We start from the raw sequence: 15,333 nt of genomic DNA on the forward strand, positions 1-15,333 counted from the left end.
ACAAATCTGTACATGGAGCTGTCAATTTATGTACTACATGATGTGAAATTATGAAAATCATCCAGAATGCCCCTTTAATTGATTTTAATCAATAAAACCCCAAAATAATCATGCTTTTATGAAATTTGCCTGTAAGCACAGTTTTCATTGAAATTGTACACGAATTCACGTTTTTGAGCAATTTTTGGTCTGACATGCACGCACATATTTATGCGCAACTTCGGAACCGCGCGCCCGGGCATTGCAAATTTGGTGTCAAAAGATGCGGGAGACTCGAAAGAAAAAAGTCATTAAACGTCGCGGCGATAGCTTTTCGCGATAGCGATATATCGCGCGGAACGTCAAGGGGGGCCTCGGAGGCCCCCCCCCCCCCCCCCGGCCTAGTTAGGGTTAAGACACACAAAAATATTGACTCTGATCCCCGATGTGGATGTGACGTACGCGTCTACATTTTCCGTTCAGTGCCGGACTCCATGATCGTGAAACCATTGGGGATTCCCGATTCGCGAAAATTTAGACTCGCGAAATATATGGCATAGACAGTATACTGTGGAAATCGGCCTCGCCGCTGTATCAATCTCGCGTAAACGCCATTTGGTGGGGCCCCTAACTATACACAGCCCTGTCGCTGTACACAAGTGTAAGTCACGACAGGGCTGTACAGTGTGGACACTACGTGATCTTAGGATTCCGGGCGCCGACTCTATTTTGAATTTACTGCACCATTTGTTACTCGACTACATACAATGAAAACTTAATCTATTTAGCTACCGTCTTTGGCTATCGATATTGAGATAACTATTTCACAACTTACCAAAAATGACACTTTTTTTAATCCTGTACGTCGCAGAAATCGTAAAAAGACAGACATAATTCAAAATGTCGGCGGCACTGCCAATGGTGGGCAAAGGGGGCACTGTCGACCGTGCGGGCGGTACAAACTCTGCAGCGCACGCACAAAAGAGATCGACAAGGGGTGTTGACCCCATCAGCGCACACGCTGTGTGCTCGCTACGAAGCACTTCCGGTCAAGCATGCGCAATTTGCATCGCTCAAAGCTGGGGAAGATTTATTTTGAGTCGCCCAGCGATGATCAGCATTCCGGTTAAAATTTGACTTTTTTGCTCAGTCGGTTTGCACTCCCACCGTTCATGAGCGATGACGTCATGTCTCACTCAGCGCACTGCACGCACCATGCCGTTGATCCCTACCATAGCAGACGACGGCAAACTAGTATCGGTTGATGATCCGTTTGCTATCGCTTTCAACTATGAAAGGTTTTCCCTCATTGGTCAGCTTGCTCTCCCACAATGCCTTCCGAAAATGACATCATCGCTTACTTCCATTCATAAGCTTTACGTTGATACCACGTACACCTCCGTTGCTCATTGGAAAACAAAGCAAATTTTTCGTATAATTTCGCCCTATAATATGGAATTTTCCGGCAATCTGTACCAGGAATATGTCATCAAAGGAGTAGTTTTGGTCATACATGCAATTTTTTTTCATCCTCGTGATATTTTTTTATGGATTCTCGAGCGATTTATCTGTGTTTTGATACTACTTTTACCGTGTGCGAGTATGTGCAATGTATGTGCGAGGATGTTTGAAGTGCATAGATCAATGTTGGAAATGTTAGATTTCCATAGCGAGCGACCTACCCGATACCAGCGGTGCGCTGCGAGGCTGTTAGAGTACATACAAACGGGTTACGAGAGCGGGATAGTGTGCAGTGACTACACGCACTGTGCATGCAAGCGATGCAGCAAGCGAGACACGATGCACACAATACACGCGGCCAATGCAGTCGTGGCTAAGCCAATCAGCAACGAGGTAAGACCCTGCAAGCGCATCACGGAGCGGAGAGAGCCCGAGAGAGAAGAGGCCAAGATATTTTTAGCTCTCTCCTTGCTGCGATCGCACAGCCGATAGTCGAGATAACGATATTCTGTAGGCAATCGGGAGTTGAGCGGTGGGGCAGCAGGCATTCTCGGTGGGTTCTGGGGCGACATGAATTATGCCTTTCGGGGATCTGCGCCTGCGCTGTGTTGACTGAGGCACTGCTTAAACTGTGTACATGGCATACGGGAGTCAAACCGTAGTGTACAGTGTATGTTGCATGAGGACTCACTATGGATTGAATGATATACCATGCTCATAGTCCAAGCATTTCAATTCACACGAGTGTTTCGTAATATTTGTGATTATAAGAATGTAGAAATTTTCAACAGTTTTGTTGTTGTGTGGCCGTGTTCGAGGGGTTTGTAGATATGTATCACATACCGTCAGACGCTGTGCTAGTGCATGGCATCTGGTCGGGCTAGTAGTGGGGCAAGGGTAGTGATGCCAGATCGGACGCGCGTTTTCCTATGTATACTCTGTTGACGTGTTAAACATGGTTACAATTTCGTTGATTTTTGCAATCAATTTACCTTCAGTCTCACTCGAAACTTCATATATTTACAACCTGATGTTTGTAAATGGTTAAAATATATGTTGCGATAGCATTGAACGATAAATTGTTTACGGATTTTGCACTTGAAATGAGCCGTGAAAATGGTCCGAACGAGTCATGGAAGCCACCATTTTGAATCGCGTCACTGCAAACTGAGCTAAGCATCACATTAGAAAGTATCGTGATACACGAGATTTCGGTATTTGTACGTGAGCGCACTTGCGTAGATCGATCAGTAAACACTACTGCTACGGATTTATGAAAAAAATCTGAATAATTTTGAGTATGTATATCAAATTTAACAGGATTTTTTCGAGCTTGTCTGAATTGGGTGTTAAAAAAGCAAGTTTGAAGGCTATTTTCATACCCCTAGATTTAAGTTTTCACTTCAGCAGTTTTCATACATATTCTGACCGAGTGAAATGTCAGCTTTCTAATGATACCAAACTTGCTGCCTATCATCGTATCGCAAAAAAACCGCCGACGGGGAAATCCCGGGGCATGTCTACTGCCTGAACCGGCGATATGGGAGGAAAGTGTGTATTAGTCAATGGGATATCTGGTTGTGAGATGGTCGCGAGAGTGTATGAACTGATTGGAGAAGGGTACTGTTTATCTTTTCCTGGTTTATTTAGTTCTTGAAATGCAATAATGAATCATCCATCATTTTGATTTTTAAACTACAACATGTTGTAGATTTTAATTTATTTATGAATTTATTTATTTTTTATTTTTTATAAGGAATATCACATCTATCATTTTGGTTCCTGTAACGTTAGGTGTAGCCACTATAGGATTAACTTTATCTAGATTTCAATGAACAATTCAACTGATACAAAAATATTTATGAAACAGTTGCAGACCTACCTTCTTGTTACTGTTTGTGTTTTTCCCTGGTGTTTTAGGGAAATTGTAGGTAAGGTTTGAAGAAGGGGAAGAAGTTGAGTGTGCCCCAGATTGGATTGCATTTGGAAAAAACAATTGAACTGGGACAAAAGTGGAATAAAAATGGGGGGGGGGGGGGGCATGTGCCCCCAATCAGATCACTAAAAAATACGAAGTTAGTGACTTGTGATGCTTAATATTTATATCAACATGACAAAGTTACTCTCTTTATGTTGACATCATATCTCAATGCTGTGGTAAACTTTCATTTCAGTACTGATTGAAAAATGTATGAGTCTTCATGGTATGTACTACAAGTTGTGTATCCTGTAATATGTAAATTAAGTTGAGTAATAACGCATGACCATGTAATTGTTACATATCTTTGCAAAATAGATCTAATGTTTATTTGCAAGACCAGCAATACAATCTATATTGTACATTACACAAACTTTGCCCTTGTGGTTCAAATCCCACGAACCACTCCATCACTGACTACAGGCAGATTATCTTACAGCAGTGCAGGCATGTCAAATGAAGCTTGATGATGTGCTCATTTGCATAATTATGTATGCAAACATGTATTGTAGGCTATAGATCCTATGTATTGTTACATACTGTGTAATAATATCAAGGTGAAGAAGGCGCTACATTTTTCTCATAATCAAAGGTTTACCTGTAGTAAGGTAAGGATTAATAAAATAGTCTTGGTATTGCGGCAAATGTGATGCATTGTAGTGTTGTACATTGCGATCTCATTTGCATATTACACTAAATTTTCCCCGAGTATAGGTCTACAACAAAAAAAAAGCTTCTGAGTATATTAGATGTTGAGTCAAATAAAATATTTGTTGTAAATGCTCTTTCAATGCTAATATATCATTTTTCTTACAATTATATTGTCTCAAATGCATTTCTTGCGAACAGCCAGGAGGAGCCGACAGACACTTCAGTTCGGGAAACCCACTTACAAGGGGGGCCCCTCCTTATAAGTAACCCGTCCCCCTTATAAGTAACCCCGTCCCCCTTATAAGTAACCCCCGGGGCACCCCTTATAAGGAGTCTCCACGCTTTTTTGCAATGCAACGCGAAAATGAAAGGACGGCGGCAATTCGCTTGATTATGTCCATAAAGCTTCATAAGTTTACTAGTTACTCACGAAATTTGAGCAAAATCGGTTTGAGGCATCATATCTAAAATCATCACGCCGCCGCGCCTGGCGACACTCACGCCAGTAATCGCTCGCATTTCAGCATTCGCATGGGTCGTTTGACATCGCATTTAAATCCATGATTTTATATATGATGCCTCAAACCGATTTTGCTCAAATTTCGTGAGTAACTAGGAAACTTGTGAAGCTTTATGGACATAATCAAGCGAATTGCCGCAGTCCTTTCATTTTCGCGTTGCATTGCAAAAAAGCGTGGAGACTCCTTATAAGGGGTGCCCCGGGGGTTACTTATAAGGGGGACGTGGTTACTTATAAGGGGGACGGGTTACTTATAAGGAGGGGCCCCCCTTGTGAGTGGGTTTCCCGAACTGACTTTTAAGAACATGCATACGTAATAGATGAGCTCATTTGCATACTTGCCACTACTTCACAAAAATATGATGACTGACATTAAAGAGCATGTTATAAGCTTCAAAATGAATGGTCACTCAATATACTTCACATGAATTTAAAAAAATTCCGTTGGCATCGCTAGCAAGGGCCAAGGCACTGGCCCTGGTGAGTTTGTGCATGTTGGAGATCATTTGAACAGTCCTGTGGCTGTGCTAAAGTACACTGGTCACTAGCGCCCACACTTGTCTTATTAAACTCCTTCCTCAGCGGATATAATAATTTCAACTAATGAATCAAACATCGCTAGCTCAGACTCATGAATTGCGTCTTCAGCAATCACCAGCAGTAACATGCAGCAACTCGCCGAGTAACACTATTATTAATATTAGCATCACAGTCTCAGTCCCACTCATTTGTAATGGTGCTACGCGGTTAGGACCATGACCACGAAGTCCGTGGCGTCACTTAATTCTAACGTTACTACATTGTACTTGATAAATGTTACAACAGTCATATTTTTACCACTGGAAACACACATACACTTCATACTTACTAACGTTAGGTGTTTGACATTCTATCATCCTGTTCCTTGGTCTCTGTGAGAAAATTCTGAGAATGAGTAGGCCTACTGGGTATCGCCCGCCTATAGCTGTGCTGCTGTGACGGCTGACGTATGACGGCTGCCCGCGCCCGCCGGCCTCTTGCCTGCCTTCAAGTATGCTTAGATGATCGTGGCTGAGTAGCTAGCACTAGCACTACGCGCGTACGCCTAGCCTCGGTTTTGAGGACGCCCTCTACTAATGACTTTTCCCAGCGAAGAAGGTCCACTGATCCCGCATCCCGGGAAGTGAGACGAGATGAACTCTTCAGACGAAACTCGTCTTCCTGACTGACAAAGAGATCTGAGTCGATCTGACCAAGGAGGTACTAGTGCCCACCCCTGTTCTATACCGAGTAACGTTGGTGACCTCCGCCAAGGAAGGAGATCATGCTTTCATTGTTTTTTTTTTTTTTTTATATCCACTTCAGTTTTCTTTTGAATACAGCTGTTGGCGATGCATTTCAATTTCAATTTCAATTTCAATACTATTATTGTATTTCTCGATGGAAAATACATGATATATAACAAAATATGATAATACAGAATGTCCAGCTTGGATATTATATACATGAAGAAATAGGAATACAAAAATAATACATAACGGTCGATGTGTCATTTACAATCAAAGTAAAGGGTGCCAGAGAAATACGATGGAACCTACTAAAAAGCAAAGCTTGTTGAATGTAGGTCCCAACAAAAGCCTAGTGTGGGGGAACAGGATAAGGAGCATGGGTACAATGCTAGACCAAAAGTAAGGATAAACAAAAGAGAATGACTATTAATACTCGGGGCACAGAAGATTCTTCTCACACATATTTATGTGTGTGATAAAATGAGAACAAGTAACCACATGCTGCACACTATAGCAGTTGCTCTAATAGCAATTTTGACATGGGGGTGATAATGACGTGAATATTAAGCACTACATAATTTCAGGGTTTAAACATTCCGGCTTCCATAGACACGGGGAAAGATTCGAAAAATGAAAAACATGAATCAATTGCAATTCCTATATGTGATATACCAGCCAGCTGCAATGACGCATAAAAAAAGGAAAGAAAGAAAGAAGGGGAAACTATGACGCTATATGCGACACGACCAAGGTCATACTAGAAGAGAAAGGAAAAACACCGATGGGCAGGAATTTGAGAGATCATGCAACTAAAATGTATACGGTATGCATGAGTCTGTTCACATGGCAAAAACCGAGTAGTATAACAGAGCAGCCATGAGCATAATAAAAAGGAATGTTAGTGCACTTGTGTGTTGTAGCTATTCAATACATGCTGTCTGAGTTTACGCTTTTTCAAATGATGACAATGACAAACAGCTTTTAAAGGGATCGTACAGTTTTGGTTGAGACTTAATTTCAGGTTTTTAAAATTTTTTGGTGAGAAAATGAGAAACCTCTCATGAAATATGAAAGAGCCTGTAATTCTATGAGGAATTCAACGTTTATTTGATGAAAATTGGATTTGAAATGGCTGAGATATCAAAAAAAGAGCGATTCTAATAAAGTGTGGGACCCACACTTTGTATAAGTCAGCTCGTATAGTTCTACTTTGCGCATGAGCAGAAAAAGGTCATTGGTACCAAAACGCATGATGGTTTTTTAATTCACAGAGATAAGCATCTGTCATATAATGATTATTCATGCAATCCTTGTACATGATACTTGCCATTACATCCACCTGACTGAAAACCTGGTATTTGTCATTACGAATATAAACATGTTTTAAATCATTCAATACAAAACAAAGAAATGGATGCTTCCCCCGAGGGTTGTTTGGCAGACCATTCTGGTCACGTGGTCTCGCTGTGCAAGATCATTTTTTGTTTTACACGAATTCCATAAATTGTTACGCCGGGCAAACTTACCGGTATGCATTATGTTGCTTTGAATATGAGTGAAGTGCCTAACCAACTAAGAAAATAGAAAGGTCATTTGTACCAACGTGCACATCACATGAGCTAATTACGAACTGGCTTATTATATGATCGCTTTGTTTTACTCTGTTTTTGGATGTTTCAGTCATTCCAAACCCGATTTTCGTCAGATAAACTTTGAATTTCTCTTAAAATGGTATGCTCTGTACTATATCATAAGTGTTTTCTTGGTATCTCGCAAAAAGTTAAAAGCCCAATTCTCATCTCCACCAATACTGTACCATCCCTTTAACCTTTGTTGGGAGATCATTCCAATATTTAGGACCTGTATACATAATTGTGTTTTTTAGCGAAAATTGTTCGAGTGCGTGGAAGGTGATAAGCATCACTCTGGCGAGTTGGATAGTGATGGACAGAATTGTTTCTTATGAACATCTGTAAAAAACATCAGGAGGATCTGTTGAGGAAAATTCATACATAAAAATACCTAAGTTATAACCAAACAAATCTATCAGTTTTAAAATCTTATTTTTCTGAAATAAGGCGTTTGTGTGAGATAAATACCCAGCATGGTTAATAGTTCTGATCGCTCGCTTTTGAAGAAGAAAAAGCGAATTCAGCAAGTATTTGGATGCGTTACCCCACGCAAGAATTCCATAGTTAAGATATGGGGAAATCATGGTTAAATATACAATCTGCAAAATATGGTTGGGCAAAAAATGTTTCAGTTTGTTTAGGATTCCTGTGTTTCGTGACAAAATTTTGCTTAAAAGATTAAAGTGAGTTTTCCAGGAGAGGTCGCTATCGAAGTAAAGTCCTAAAAACTTAGTACTATCTACTCGGATTAGGTTAATATCATTAATCTCATCAGGGGCGGCGCAGCCGTGGGGGCCGTGGGGGCCGTGGGGGCTCGGGCCCCCACACTTTTTGTGCACCATACAAAGGAATACATAAGGTGTCATCACTTTGGGCCCCCACACTTTTTTCAACCCGGAAGTACGTAAGTGGCACTAAAATGGGAGGGGGGAGATAAGCTGAGGACCTTTTTTTTTTTTTTTTTTTTTTTTTTTGCTTGTCAGATGAAGAAACCCGGAAGTGGACGGGGACGGGGAGAGATGAGCTGAGGACCCTTTTTTTTTTTGCTTGTTAGCTCATGAAACCCGGAAGTGGGCCCCCACACTTTTGAAAACACTGCGCCGGCCCTGAATCTTAACATCATCAGGAATAACTTGCAAGGAATTGCTAAATAACATATTATAATGTGTTTTATCAACATTTAATGATAACTTGTTAGCATAAATCCAGGACTGAACAGATTTCAATTCATTATTCATCATCTATACTTACAAGGGTATTGGGATTGCGGTGAGACAGAAATAAATTTGTATCATCAGCGAAACAAATAGAGAAAGAATCTGTGACGAATTTTGGTTGATTGTTGATGTACAGGATGAATAAAAGTGGGCCAAGAAGAGAACCCTGGGGGACACAGCAAGAAGTTGACGTCAACCTTGACTCATAACCATTTATGTAAACAAATTGTTTTCTGTTTGTGAGATAGTCTTTAAACCACTCTAAAGCCCTCCCATGGATACCGTAATGGCTTAACTTATAATGCAAAATAATATGGTCAATGGTATCAAACGCCTTCGAAAAATCGAGAAAAACACCGATGGTGTGTGGGAAGCATCATCTAAAGCATGAGCTAATTTATCAATGAAAGCTAATAATGCGTGAGTTGTGCTATGTTGTTTTCTGAATCCAAATTGGAAATTGGAAAGAATATTGCAATTAACAAGAAATCTAAGAGTTCGTTTATAAACAAGCCTTTCGAGAATTTTTGAAACTGAGGTTAAAAGAGATATCGGGCGGTAATTATTTACAAATTCTTTTGGACCCTTTTTGTATATGGGAACAACTCGAGCGATTTTCATATTATCTGGGACATTGCCACTAGATAAAGATTGATTGAAAGTATAAATGAGCGGAGAAATTATTTCATTTATTATATTCTTCAAAAAATTTTAAAGGGTGTGTAACAGTTCTGGTCGAGGTGAGGATTTAGCTTTTAACGTTTTGTGAGATATTCAGAAACCACTCTATGATAATTAATGTCAAAAAGCATGCAATTCTAAGGGGCATCAAACGTTTATTTGATGAAGATCAGTTTTTAAATGGCTGAGATATCCAAAAACGAGGTGAAACAAAGAGATCCTAATAAAAGGCGTGCATGCCTGTCGCCTTTTATCATTATCACTTTTTTGACATCTCAGCCATTTGAAAACCAATTTTCATCAAATAAAAGTTGAATCCTTCTTAAAAGCACATGCTCTTTCATATTTCATAAGAAGTTTCTCTTTATCTCACTTAGGAATGTTCAAAACATGAATCCTCACCTCAACCAGTACTGTACAGTCCCTTTAATGCCATTCCAAAATCTTGGTAGGGCATTATAAACGTGCACTGAATGAGTCGGCAACACACCACTTTAAGCACATGACTCGTTCCTGTATTTGGTATGTTTGTATCTACTGTATTCTCTTCCTGTACTTTACAGTGAAAAATTCTCTAGTACATCAAGTGGAATTTCATCCAGTTCTACACGCAGTGCTTTGAGAGATGTGCCTTTTTTTTGTACCAGTGAAATAGAGCTTCATATCCACTGCTCAGAATTTAGAACCTTGTTAATGTAAAAAAAAAAGCCGAATCGTATATAAATGTTTAACATCAATCCATTTAAGACGAATAATTGCTATGTACGCGTAGTCTTGTACCTCACCACACAATTTCGCGTATACATTCCGTTTACATCTTTTAGTAAGATCTTTAATATGCGGTTCCCCGTGAGTCTCTTATTAAAGATGACTCCTAAGTACCAGTCTTTTTTTTCTGTGTTATTTTCAGACCATCTTGATCGGGCTATGAAAAAGACATCTTATATTTAAGTGCGAAAGAAGAATAAGGATGGTTTGTGTTTTGTGTGAAAGGGTTAAACTAAAGGCATAAAACCATTATTTTTTTTCCTTCAGAATATCTTAACCCATTCCCTACGGGTACCTGGCGGCATGTGTATCAAATCTATGGGAATTCAGAATTAGGCAAAGAAAGGGTTAATATAAGTCTTGTAGAGTATATCTCATGTGCCTTGTGTCATTTCCTGGCTTTCATACTTTTATCGGCATTTAAGAGATTATGTAAGAAAACAAGAGTAATCTTGAAACCAGGAGTGATGACAGCGACAAATATTATATCATACTTCTCATATACAACCAAGTGAACCTTTTTTCTTTTTCAAGACCATGAATCTCTTTACTTATTTATATTTCTGTTGGGATGTTACACAATGAATTACATTGTCACAGCAGGGAGTAAATTACTTGTTTGATTTTGTTGTTGTTGCTGAAATACCTTCGGAAGAAATAAGGAAAGAACCACAAAGTGCATATTTCAGAGGACCCTGGCACTATTGATGGTCTCTGAACTGACAAGCCATAAAACAACCCACAACCAATTAAAAAAAGATATCAGAACAAAAAACAACAACAACAAACAATTTGCGATTAACTGATCACACTTCTCCTTTATTTAGACTCATATAGAAATACATAGTAGTTCTCATATAATACAGTTGGTTTGGACTGAATAGATGCACAATCAGCACAATATCCCCTGCCTTGATAGAGAGCTACCTATACTTTTCTCCGAGTGCATAAGTTCCTTGATCTCGGTAGTAATAAATTCCCATTGCCTATAATCCTTGTTCGATTCGCAGAAGTTCAGTCATTTGCGTTTTAGACCAATCACAGTGAGCATACTCATTTCTTCACTTCTTTTCATTAAATAATTTTTAGAGAAAAATTCCGAGAAATTAAAAATAGGGGTCTAAATTTCACTATGATGCAGGTCCATAATATCATGAGATATAAAGAAGAAGAAAAAAAGCTCAAGAGATGCGGATGGTAGAGCGTAGATGGTAATGATATGGGGGAGGTATACAGTTCGTTATTCCGAAGGTTTATTATTCCGATGGTTCGTAATTCCGAAAGTAAATTAAGATTCGTTATTCCTATATAAGGTTCGTTAAGCCGAGAATGAAATAAGGTTCCTATAGTCCGTAGGCCCATTAGCCCGAAAATGGAAAAAAGATACGTTACTTAAAAAATAATATAGCCATTGTTATCAATTCCTTTGGTCCGTTATTCCAGAATGAGAAAGGTTCTTATTCCAAAGGTCTGCGAGTCCGAAAAAAAAACTAGACAAAAGGTCTGCTATTCCGAAGGTTCGATAATCTGAGAATTATCGATATTAAACGCTTTTATTGCCTTTTTAGCAAGAGATTGCCGAAAAGGCCTGTAAAAACTCATATCACCAAACCTTGCAATGTGCACGTGCAAATGAAAATTTGGTAGCACCACAACCCATTGTTCTAACTCAGTCATGAATGAACTATGAACACTGAGTTATGCATCAAACGAAAGAAGAAAAGCGTATCTTTCCATTGATGGACATCCAATGATATATATTCCATATATATATTTACGTACACACACACACTATATATATATATATATATATATATATATATATATATATATATATATATATAGCCGTACCTGTGTTTTGGTGCCTTGTCTGCTACCGGCGGTTTCACGCTGTCGCGATCCTCAGGCAGACTGACAAAGTGGTGTGTTTCTGTGCTCATGTGGAGCGGTGGATCGGTTTGACGCATGGATGATTTTTCAAATGCAGACACCGGAAAAGAAAAATCATCCATGCGTCAAACCGATCCAACGCGCCACATGAGCACAGAAACACACCACTTTGTCAGTCTGCCTGAGGATCGCGACAGCGTGAAACCGCCGGTATATATAGCAGACAAGGCACCAAAACACAGGTACGACTAATATGCTCTGCTTTACAGCATTGAGCACTTTTCCAATCCTCAACAAACTACATATTCCCGACGGATATATACCAAACGGATATTTTCGCTCCCCTGTCCGGTCGAGCACTCTTCTGCTGAGGATTCACCTAGTGTTCTGTGTGGCGCAATGGATCGGTTTCATGTGGATTATTCCGGAAAAAACATACCAATTCCACCGAGGACAGATTACATCAAATGCCTAATTGAGAAAATTGAAAGTGTCATAAAAAGGATGAGATGGAGAGCTCATTTCTTCCTCGGAGCGAGTGATTGCGCGGGCCAAAGTGAAAGTGAAAATGATCTATTTGAAACCAGGGAGAAATTTGGATTCAAATCTAAACGCTCACCACCCCCAAATAGAAGAGATGACAGGCTTTGAAAATGACCTGCCGGCCATTGTAGACGACTTGGAATTCAGGTAGGTAAATAACCAATTCCAAAGAAAACTCGACGTGAAAAAAATGACGTGAAACGCATAAACAAATCGGAAAAAGTATTTGTCCACGCCGATAAAACCAGGAATGTGTATGCGATGAACCCCATGCACAGTTAATATGAGAAACTTCTGAATGAGAAAATAACCGGAAAATATAAGGTTGCACAAGAAGAAGTAAAAGCAGACATTTGAAGGAATCTGAGTTAATCGCAAAAAAGTTACACATCAGTGACAGGTTGGACGGCACGATGGAAAAACCCGCCTTTGTTACACTAAAAGACCACAAGGACAATTTCGACAACAAGCCCCAGGCCAGACTAATCAACCCCACAAAGCCAGAATTAGGCCGCGTTAGCAAGATAATGCTCGATCGCATTAACAAACAAATAAGAGACAAAATCAACCCAAACCAGTGGACCAACACAACCGATGTGCTCAATTGGTTCAACAAACTCCCGGACAAAGAGTCCCTGACCTTTATTGTATTTGACATAGTGGACTTCTACCCCTCCATCTCAATTGAGCTGTTGTCCACATGTCTGAACTGGGCCAAGAAATTCACCACCATGGACGATGATGAGATAGAAACCATTTAATGCACGCGAGGAGGACACTCCTGTTTGACAACAACAACAAAGCATGGGAAAAACAAAAGGGACGAAAACAGTTCGATGTTTCTATGGGGGCTTTTGATGGAGCCGAGATAATGCGAACTAATTGGATTACATGCACTCTCACTCTTTAACACAAAACTGAACACATACAGCGTAGGATTATACAGGGACGATGGCCTTGCAGTACTCAGGAGAGCCTCTGGGAGTAGAGCCGATAGGGCGCGAAAAGACCTCATTGAAGTCTTTGATGAGCTAGGTCTGCGCATCACCGTCCAAACCAACCTCAAGGTACTGGACTGCCTAGATGTCACACTTAATCTAGACACTGGCACCTTCCAACTAGTTTGCAGGCACAAACCCTTGTTGGTCGTAAAGGAGTCTGCGCCAAGACTACTACATGCACCACTTTGGCACTGTCCCATAGGCCCTGTGTTGTAGCTTCTCCCAACAAGGGTTTGTACAACCTTTGGGTCCATAAACACCTTTTCATGTTTATTGGGCGGAGCTTCACTCTGAGAGGATTGTCATGGTAACCGTGATTGACATGTCCTATGGGGGCCTGTCTGGCTGACCCCCACTGAGATAAAGGTCAACCTGAGTAGAAAGCCAGATGGTGGTTTGAACTGTTATGTAAGACTTGGGATGTACTTTCTAGAGCAAGAATGCCCCCTTCTGCAATGAGTGACCACCTCCTTGCACACATGAGGAACCAAGGAACATATCCCAGCCATTCTCTTTCTGCATGGAGGTGGGAACCACGAACCTCTTCCCACCTCCCTGCTTTCGGTTTGTTTCTTCTTTTCTCTTTTCAAGCTCTCACTAGATCTTACTCTTTCTTTCTGTCTGTTTACTCTTCATGATTACCGAATCATGTCAAGACCAACATGATTTTCCCTCTATTTTCACCTTTCTCTCAATGCTCTCTTTGTGAAAAAAATATTAAATAAATAATTCTCTGTTTTTTGTACATTGAAAATGCAATTCCCCATTTGCATGAAATATCTGAGCAAGTTTGTGTTTTTTTTAATATAGGCCTATCAGTCTACCTAACATGTATATATATATATATATATATATATATATATTTTTTTTTTTTTTTTTTTTTTTTTTTTTGGGGGGGGGCCTCTGGCGTACATACTTATGTATCGTGTCATATCTATTAACTCCTTCTTTCATATTTCTATTATTTCATGAAGAGCTATAAACATACCTAAGTCTTAATCAAGATTATACCAAACTATATGTCTTTACGAGCCCAACCTTTATCTGTTAAAAAAATAATAATAAGTAGCTTTGTATGTGACATTCTGATTTAAAGCGAGTTTACATAAAACCTTAATTCACCTATTTATGCATAGTGCCTGCTTATCATGCATTTCGTCAAATTTGCCTACTCGAACTTTGATAATAAATGTAACAAGGCTTATTCATCTACAGTAATAGATTACTATACTTTATGATTTGATGACCTTTCCCTTCAGGCCTACGTAATTTCTTTGCTCGTGCTATTGCTAATGTGAGGTACCTGTACGTGTGCCAACATATACCCGATTTCAAGTTTTCAAATTCTCAACGAAATACTTGCCAATAGGCCCATAGGAGCTGACATATAACTGGATCAATCCATTCAAGTAAAAATCTGACACCAAAGTCAAACTTGTAATTGTCATGCATTCAAACTGTTTCTTACAAGTATTGTGGATAATATTATAGAGCTTAATAACAAAGTTATGAATTTTTAAAGTTATAAATTTCTCTTTATCTAACTTTCCCCAAACTGTCACTGATACGTTCTAATCGCTGAATTCTCTCATTCCACATGTATTTCTATGTGAATTTGTCTTTTACGATATTATAAAAATATTTCTTGCGATTGTTTGATATTTCTATAAAACAGCGTTACATTGTCATAAAGCCACGAACGCATAACTGAAGTAATGTTGTAATGCTTTTGGGGAGTAAAAGAA

The 15,333-nt window shown here is 39.5% G+C and overlaps 1 protein-coding gene across 1 annotated transcript in view; it reads right to left on the bottom strand.

Moving 5' to 3' along the window:
* LOC139726569 (uncharacterized) overlaps positions 1–5,556 on the bottom strand; it is a 69,572-nt gene extending 64,016 nt beyond the window's left edge. The window contains exon 1 of the mRNA XM_071637561.1: positions 5,458–5,556. The gene's annotated coding sequence lies outside the window, so the exon portion shown is untranslated. The remainder of the gene's footprint in view (positions 1–5,457) is intronic.
* Positions 5,557–15,333: the final 9,777 nt, after the last annotated feature.

Source organism: Diadema antillarum, unplaced genomic scaffold, assembly GCF_040938485.1.
Source record: "Diadema antillarum isolate AM-2024a unplaced genomic scaffold, OU_Dant_1.0 seq00000089_RagTag, whole genome shotgun sequence".
NCBI classification, from domain to species: Eukaryota; Metazoa; Echinodermata; class Echinoidea; order Diadematoida; family Diadematidae; genus Diadema; species Diadema antillarum.